An 8382-nucleotide genomic window follows, 5' to 3' on the forward strand; every position below is an offset into this window, starting at 1 on the left:
CACCCTGCTTCGACTTAAAGTTGACAAAAGAGCCATGGATGAAACACTGCCAGTTCAACTGTAGTGCAGGCGTCTGTCATACTACGCAAACAAGAAGAAAGCACATATACATTTTTGGGGGGCAAAGATATGAAAATTAACGCTTTAGTCTGTTATTTAAGTAATTAAACTATAGGCTACCTAATTTGAAAATAGAGGAGCTAATTTCTCTCTTTTAGGGAACTTTAACTAACCTCGCTCTGCAACCACTAATAACACCACCACCGCTCCTTATCTTAATTCCTTTAGACCCTGCAGACACCGGGTCTGAAACACTGGACTGGGGGGCCGCTGATAAGGCCCCGGTCGAGCCTCTAGTGTAGGGTCTCCGGTCTCCGGTCCACCCCGTGTGAGGCCGTTACTCACAGATTGCCGATAATCGAGGAAATCGTCTCCTGAGTGGGTTTGGCCGACGGAGCAGATAGTCAACGTGCCTGGCTAAGGAGAGCAGTTCCTGGCCCTGCCTCTTCAGCACATCGCTCCCCAGGGAGCCTGGCTTGCTCTTTCGGGAAACCAGGACACACGTTGTGTACAATGTGAGCTCTGGATACCTTTAACCTTGTTCCCCGTGCAAAAGTCATCTGCATGCAGCCCGTCCACGACCGTGCATGTGTGACTGAGAATAAACTGAGAATAGCAGCACATGCACGCACTGGGATGTGCGTGTGTGTGTGTCTTTGAATATATGTTTGTGTATGCAGAGTGTGTTTGTGTCTTTGTGTGTGTATGTAGTGTTGGCGTGTGTACGGGTGTATTTATACAGTGTGTGTGTGAGTGTCTGTGTGTGTGAATGTATATATCTATAGAGTTTCAAGATGTGTGTGTACATGTGTATTTGTATAGTGTGTATGTGTGTTTGTAAATCTTTGTATAGAGTGTTTGTCTGTGTGTGTGTGTGTGCGTGTGTGAGAGTACAAGCATGTGTGAGGAAAACATTGGTGTGTGTGTGCGTGGGCCCAAAACAAGCATTTGTGTGTGTGTGTGTGTGTGTGTGTGTGTGTGTGTGTGTGTGTGTGTGTGTGTGTGTGTGTGTGTGTGTGTGTGTGTGTGTGTGTTTGTGTGTGTGTGCCCCCAAGAATGCATGTGTGTGTGTGGGAACTGACCTCCTTCTATACACCATACATAAACCTTAAAGATGAATATGAGTGAAAGTAAAACACAATGCAGTGTATCGTTGGCCTTTTCCTTTCTTCCTGTACGCCAGTACGCTCTTGCCAGACGAAGCCAATCGTAGATTGCATGTTGGTCTGGGGAAGCTGCTATGGTTTTCTTCAGCACAAGAGGAGTGATCAACGGGCCCAGTTCAACTGTCGGTACGCGATTGGCTGCTTGCCGTCGCTTCCCTGTCGTCATTGTGTTAAACCAGCCAATAGCGCGCCAAGGGGAAAAGCCAGCTTGGCTCTCAATTGGCTCCCGCAAAAACCTATCGGAAGCAGAATGAAATGTATTGCTCTTCTCCAGACCCTTGTGCAGGGCGAACTCAATTTGCTGGAAGAATGGACGGGGCTACCCAGGCTAGTACGCCAGTACTCGACGTTACGTGCTACGTCGATGCAGCGAGCACCTCGAGTCACCGCTGTTTTCCTCCTCGGATATTCGGCTGCGATAACAGCCATCGACGTGGAGATAGTCCCCGCAGAGAAAATCAGATCCTACACAACAATAAGCGTGTGTACCAACAAGAGAGATGAATTGAATCCAAACCACAGAGCGAGGGCGTTAACAACCCAAGGTGGATTTCAGGCATGCATGAGGCGTGACCGGAACTCTACAACATGGATCCCGGGATCCTGTGGATGCCGGCGGCTGATGGTGCAGGAAGGAGAACTGGGAGACGTACGTGGACTGCGGTGGAGAATGGACCGGTTTCTTTATGCTGCCGCTTCTCCTGAAAGCAAAAAAGGCCAGGGCGCGTTTCCACTGAAGGCTGAACACACACACACGCACATGCACGCACACGCACACACACAAAACGTATGCACTCATACACACACACTCACACACACACACACACACACACACACACGCAGACAGTCGGGCGGGTCAGCAGATATGATGGCAGGTGAGTGAGCAGGACTCAGAGCAGTGAAGGGAATGAGATCCGGTGTTGACAGCTGAATGGACAGCTGGCTGATCCAGAATCCTAATGTTCCCCCCAGTTAACCAACTCCTGGTCCGGTCTAGAGACGGTTCCCCCCGGGACCCTGTGGTGGTCCACTGGAGACCCCCCCCCCCTATACTAGGGACGACATGATGATATGATGATTTTGATGAGAATCCATAGATGGACGTCCTACTCTTAAGCCTACACATCACTGGAGTGTTGAACGGCCGGCGGTCTGTGAAACAGGAGTCCTAACTACTCCCAACGAGCTGGCTGGCGCCTTGCATGGTTGGCTCCATCGTCGGTGTGTGAATGTGTGCATGAATGGGTGAATGTTAGGCAAAATAGTAAAGCACATAGCGGCCACTGGCTAGAAAAGCGCTGTATAAATGCAGTCCATTTAACACTATAATATGTATAATATGGGAATAAAGTTATCTAACGAATAACAAATACAAAATATCTGACAGGTAAAGACTGCCTAAAACACAAGTTCACTATCCTCCTTCTAAGTGTGTTAACTGCACCTCCATGGGTCTGAAAATGTGTGATTCCTGGCCCGGGTCACAGAAATGCTCAATTAAGCCCTGTCAACACGCAAATTAAGCAAGATTTGCATCCTGTTGTTGCAACTCAAAGAGTTGCGGTCACCGTGGACGTTTTTGTATAGAGAGATTATGGATTAGGGTCGGACTGGCAACCTCCTAGCACGCTGTAGCATTCGGCAAATCGAATGAGACAATATCAGTAAACACCTTTGTGGATACGCTTAAAGGTAAGAGCGTACCGACGTTATGGTGGATCTATGCGAGCTCCACACGACATTCGACCGCAGGGTAGGCAACACGTTGTGGAGTCTCAGCGCACAGCCAGGTGAAGAGCATCAGTAGGTGGCACTAGTGTCCCATTTGCGAGATATTTGTGAGAATCTCTCTCTCTCTCTCTCTCTCTCTCTCTCTCTCTCTCTCTCTCTCTCTCTCTCTCTCTCTCTCTCTCTCTCTCTCTCTCTCTCTCTCTCTCTCGCACACAAACGCGCTACGCGGCTCTGGACAACATGAGCTTTCGATAGTTTATTTTCCTCTTCGCTCACCCACTGAACGAGGGAGATGGAAAAATAAAAAGATGGAGAAAAATATACCACTTTTGTTTGACTATTTTCATACGGCGTGGTGCGTAGAGGCGGTGAGGTGGAGTTTTGCAGTGGAAATCGCAGCTGTGGCAGAAAACGCCTGTCAATTACACTGCTTGATGTCTCTGAATCCACGGGGCTGAGGTGAGACGTCCCCCGTGCTGCACAGCTCCAAGACGCGTCTCTGACGCACTCTCAGTGACCTACGGAATACACCGAACCCTAATTGTCCGGAGAGCTGTTGATCCTTGGGGAGGTCTACGAAAACCACCACACAACATCACCCGTACGTCCACTTATCAATTCCATCCCCGTCTCCGACAGAGACCGCTGGACCCTGCGCTTCACTCGGGCGTCTTGCGCACTGAGGTCCCCGTGCGTCGCAGGAGTCTTCGAATCTCGACGCAGGAGGATACGCGGTTGAACTTCTCATCGCGCATTAGTTTAAAAGCGGTTTCGCTTGGGGAAATAAAGCACGAACCCTCAGCAGGCAGCAGCGGCACTGCGTGAACCATTCCGATGAACTAATCTCCTTTCCTTGCGTCGTGGATGGAGGAGAGCCTCGCCTCGGACGCGTAGGTGTCGGATCGCTGATCATGGTGGTGGTCGGTATCGCTGCAAGAAAACTCCGCGTCGAAACCTTTGCTGAATGAACTCTCATGCAACACAAGGTGTGGGGGGGGGGGAGCCCTTCACGGAAATATCCAAGCAACACTGAGATTGTGATGCGTGCGTCTGGAGAGAGGAGAGAGAAGGACAGCGACCCCTCAGCTGCGTCCGGGTTTTGAAAAGTAAGACTGGAGACCTGATAGATTTGAACCACATTTGACGGGTACAACTCGACGTTGGATTGATTCAAATAAAGAAAGAATCAAACAGCCTCATCATTTGAACTCCACCGGCCTGCTCCAAGGAGGAGACGGGGACGAGTCCGGGACGCGCCAAAGATAAACCTCAGTAGATTTGTAGATTTGGGAAGCATTTCGGGGACCCGCACTGAACTGTGAGGTGAATGCCGCTCGGATTCCACGGGGCTCAAAGCCCACCGGAAGAAAGTTCATCCTTCGTGTCGCCGTGAGAGGGCTTCTCAGAACAATCTGCATCTGCGTGGTGGACGTGGCCGACATAACGATCCAGTCCGGAGCCGCCAGGATTTTCTAGACCCTGCTGGGATCCACGACAGAACAACTCAAGTCTTTGAGCATCTCCAAAAGATCACTCGCTGGTATCATCATCTTTTGTATTCTAATACGCAGAGCCACAACCAAATAGTTACACACTCACACACACACACACACACACACACACACACACACACACACACACACACACACACACACACACACACACACACACACACACACACACACACACACACACACACACACAAAACACAGATAGATGGACACGGTTGGCTTTGGCTCCAGCGGTAGCACTTGTGGGTGTCTCCATATTTTTTGCGTCTTGAAAACCTGAACCGACGGATCCATTTGCAGCAGCAGCAGCATCACCAGCATCACCAGCGGTGGCAGCATCCTCAGCATCAGTACTACAGCGGCGGCAGCAGCGGGTGGATTAGACGCCTCGTCTCTTTGGGGATGGAGGAGCCACCGCGTCCACACGGAGACTCGGGCTTCGGCCAGATCGCATGAGAATCGCGGATGTATTTTCAATGCAGTTTTTCTTGGAAGCGAGCAGCGGAAGAAGAAGGATCACTTTGCGTCTGATCCAGGCATCCGAGGTTGCTCCACATCTTCGAGAACAAGTAAGTTAGTGTGTGTGTGTGTCGGCCGAAACGCTGTTTCATTTTCTGTGGTATATGAACATGTTTTTTTTATTTTAATGGTAGAGCGACTAAATGCGAAATAAAGTAATTTCTAGCATTTGCAAGATAAAAGTAGAACCTGATCCAAGTGCTTTCCCGATGTGAGAGGAGAGGATATGCGTCGGTGAGTTCATTATAACGTGAACCAACCCAGAGTGGATAACTGGGTTTTCCTATTTTCGGAGATATGTCGATTATGTCTCCATACAAAATAGGAGCCATTTGAAGAGCTGGACCCGTTCACATGAGGCCATCGAGAACAAACGTTACTGCACACATTCAGGCTCCTAATCTGTATGTCCGTCCGTCTGTCTGACTGACTGTCTGTTCATAAATCTATCTGGCCGATCTTTTCCTCTCTCTTTCCTCCTCTCTATCTAGAGATACAGTATGTCTGGCGAACGGCCTGTCTGTCTGTCTGTCTGTCTGTCTGTCTGTCTGTCTGTCTGTCTGTCTGTCTGTCTGTCTGTCTGTCTGTCTGTCTGTCTGTCTGTCTGTCTGTCTGTCTGTCTGTCTGTCTGTCTGTCTGTCTGTCAGTAGCATATTACCGTGTGTGTGTGTGTGTGTGTGTGTGTGTGTGTGTGTGTGTGTGTGTGTGTGTGTGTGTGTGTGTGTGTGTGTGTGTGTGCGCGCGTGCTTGGGTGCGCGTGCGTGTGTGTGTTTGTGTGTGTGTGCATGCCTGATTATTTATATGCATGCCTATACAGAGCCCATAGGCCAATTCTTGAAGTGTGTAGTCAAACATAAATCAAACCCATTTTATCATTATGTATTTGATCCGGGGCATATGTACCCCCTGTAAATCGAAGTGCGCTCTGCCGCTTTAATCTAACGGAGGAGAGGATTTCTTCTCCCTTAAAGCACAGCTGAATTGGCCGGAAAGAGCTGTCCCTGGTACGTGGTGCTGAATCAGACTTTCCACTAGACCTCTCCTCGCTAAATACAACACGCAGGGCTGCAGTTCCCGTGTTGGCCACTAGGCCAACCTTATTAACCCCTTTCTAAACTCTGTATAGACGCGCGTGCCTTTCTCTTGGTCATCGATAACCGTGTCAAATAAAAGCAATGTGTTTAGATGATCGCACAACAATTTAATGCCAATGAATGGCATGTATTTGTTTTGCCCCGTAATAACCTACACATAAATAGCATGAGTTCATTGATCCATGGGATTACAAGTTGTGTGTGTGTGTGTAACAAAAGTAACTCGAAGCAACGGCACCAACATAGACCGGGCCTGCGTAGTAATGACCTCCCTCCATCACCTGTGAGGTCACCGCTTGATACCAAGGACCTGTCTAGTGCACGGAGACAATGAACGCGGCTGACTGTTTATCCCCCCCCCCCAACCTAATTATTTAGCATAACAAACCCACCCTACACACACAAACATACGCACACACACACACACACGCGCACACACGGAGGGAGTGCTACCCCCACACTGAGCGTGTTATTTGTCGCTGCTGCAGAATGATTCACACAGCAGAGTATACCAATGCCTTGTTGTGACTCACCTCCACTGAACCCCATGCTGAAGCGCTCACAGCTGGCTGGGGGGGTGGGGGGGGGGGGGGGGGCGTATATCTTTTAATGAATGGGAGTCGTACGCCCTTGATGAGGGCGCCGTCCGCGGCCGCAATGTCGGCGCCGTGAAGAGGAGAGCTAATTGGAAATGAAGGAGTTAATCTAGTGTGAAGTCTGCCGCCGCACTCCTGGGACACAGGGCACGGGGGGGGGGGGGGGGGTTCAGAGCGAACCCCGAACCTGGGACAGCTGCAGGTTTATAAGGAGGAGGGTCCGGACGATCCAGGCCTGGAACACATGTGGAGGTGGAGGATGAGGTAGAGGGGTCCGGACGAAGCAGGTCTGGAAGACAGGTGCAGGGCGAGGAGGAGGTGGCATGGAACTCAAGTTGGTGGTGGTGGAGGGGGAGCGTGAGGGAGGTGTGGAGGAGGAAGAGGGGCTCGAGGAGGGGGGCTTCCCACACAAATCAAGCCTTTATTTGATGATGTCACGACAACAGACATCTGTTTTATGTCTGTTTCTCCCCCCCCCCCCCCCCCCCCCCTCACAACCGCACCCATCTGCTCCCTCCCAGACTTATTGAGGATCCTCCGAGCTCACCGGTCACAAAATGAGGGAAAGAGCGCTTCAGGTGGGTAAAGGCTACCGGGTGGTCAGGATATCGCAGCAAGCGAGCAGATTCATGTGCACTTGCTGTTCGCCGATACTGCCTCTTTGGGATCGTGCTTCTAGGACTCCGTTCAGATATGGTCCAGCACATTGTGCCATGTCAGAGTAATCTATGTAAAGCCAGGCTTAGGGCACCATAAGCATGCAACTCTGTGGCTGCCGAGGTCTTCCACCAATAAGGAGTCCCCTCAATGTTACACATGCTCCGGGTTCGAGGTTTCTCTTTCAGAGTTGGATGGGACTTGAAAGGGAGATTTAATAACTAAGGGCGTTGACTGCTTGATCTCTGTTGCGTTTTGTTGTGGACTTGTGTTGAGACACAAGCAGTGCTTTGTTTGGGTGCTGGTAAAGGTAACCTTGCCCGTTCCACTTGTGTCCGTTCAAAGGACTGGGACTTCAAACAATGGTTTACAGGAGCGGGAGCTCTCATTGGAGTAATAGCTATTGGATCATTATTATTTTTATTATGGAAATATGATCGTCATGGGGGAACGATTCCAATGCTCCCGACGTTGTCACATTTAATCCACACCACAATTCTTACCTTTGGTCAAGGTCTTTGCTCTTAAATTCTTTAACGTATGATGCTACCAGGAAGATTGCTTCGTGTGCAAAAGGCTCTCTGTGCTTCTCTAAAGCCTGGCCCAGTAGATTGGAGTCTGGGGCCAATATATTAGAGCGAGGTAAGGCAGGGCCGATGTGGGCCCCAGTTTCACACCGTGGAAGTTTTGTGATTATTCAAAGTGGCAATCTTGCAAATAGTTCGAATTGAAACGGCAAAGCCCAGGCTTTCCCTTCAAAACAAAACACTTGTTGTTATTGGAATGGGTTTTTTCCTTCTTAAATGCCTCAAATGTCAGCATGTCCTAACGTGCACATTTTTATTTTTCTGCCTTTGCTTCAAAGGAAAACAAATTCCTTTCTTGTGTGTGAATAACGCTCACACACCAGGAATGGCTGACCTTGTCACCACCAATGTGAACCAGCTTGGTGTAAAAGGCATTCAGCGGTGTGATGCAGGATCTTTGTCTGTATAGCGTATAACGAGGCATGGCTGCATCATGTGGCCCTCAGCTGACCTCAGAAACT

At 49.7% G+C, this 8382-nt stretch overlaps 1 protein-coding gene across 2 annotated transcripts in view; it reads left to right on the forward strand.

The window, feature by feature from the left end:
* Nucleotides 1-3151: 3151 nt before the first annotated feature.
* Nucleotides 3152-8382, forward strand: part of LOC132464294 (leucine-rich repeat-containing protein 4C-like) — a 53440-nt gene continuing 48209 nt past the window's right edge. Inside the window, exons 1-2 of one of the 2 annotated variants that reach the window (XM_060060595.1) lie at nt 3152-4497; nt 4769-5037. The gene's annotated coding sequence lies outside the window, so the exon portion shown is untranslated. Of the gene's footprint in view, nt 5038-8382 lie in introns of both variants that reach the window. The other variant, XM_060060594.1, reaches the window with a different exon arrangement.

Source organism: Gadus macrocephalus, chromosome 9 (assembly GCF_031168955.1).
Source record: "Gadus macrocephalus chromosome 9, ASM3116895v1".
NCBI lineage: Eukaryota > Metazoa > Chordata > Actinopteri > Gadiformes > Gadidae > Gadus > Gadus macrocephalus.